Below are 853 nucleotides of genomic sequence, written 5' to 3'. Positions count from 1 at the left end.
TACTGGATCAAATGTTATCAAACTTTGTAACAGTGTAAAGGATGTCATGGGAATTTATTTTCCGCGAAAAAAGAAAGTTCGAAACTTCACCATCAGGGGAGAAATGGCGCTGTATGCAATATTGTTAAACGAAAAATTGGGCGGAATCTAACTTAACCTTTTGTTACACGGGTTTAATATGTTGTATACTCTTAAGAAACTTTGAAGTAAGCAAATTACCATTTAAAGGCGCTAAATTCGATAAAAGTCGAGTGCGCCATCCGTGTAGGTGAGAAATTCTTCCGTGAAAATCACGAATTAGCGATTAGAAAATGTGAGATCGCAAATCACTCGCACAAGTGCGAAATCGTTTTCTTACAGATCACTAATTTGTAATTTTTGAAGCCTGAATTCGGCCCTAAAACATGAAGATACTGATTCAAAACGATTTTAATCGATTTGGGCCAAAGAAATCCCTCATGTTATCTATCTAGTTCCAGTGCATTCGATTGCAGAGCAGTCATTCCACACCGTTTAGTATTGAATGACAGCTAGTTTTATAACTGACCCATTTTTCTCTGAAGAGCAGTCGACAGCTGGACCACTGTGATTGCAGCTCACTTAGAGTCAATGTTAAAATGTTTCGTGATACATAAACTGCAGTAACGTGGCATTTTAGATACTACGACTTTTATGCAGGACTGGGCCCCACCTCACGTGTGTCGCACAGTTACTTAGGCAACATTTCACGAATGAACGTCTTATAAGCCGGCAATTCCCCTCTTCCCACCAGACCTCAATCTCTGTGACTTTTGGCTATGGGGTTATCTCAAAAGCACTGTTTATGGTGATAATCTAAACAATTTTGCAGAAA

This window comes from Stegodyphus dumicola, chromosome 11 (assembly GCF_044657685.1).
Source record: "Stegodyphus dumicola isolate Sdum_Otavi_A_Nest chromosome 11, ASM4465768v1".
Lineage (NCBI taxonomy): Eukaryota > Metazoa > Arthropoda > Arachnida > Araneae > Eresidae > Stegodyphus > Stegodyphus dumicola.
The sequence above is the reverse complement of the archived record's forward strand: the minus strand, read 5'-3'. Positions refer to the sequence as shown.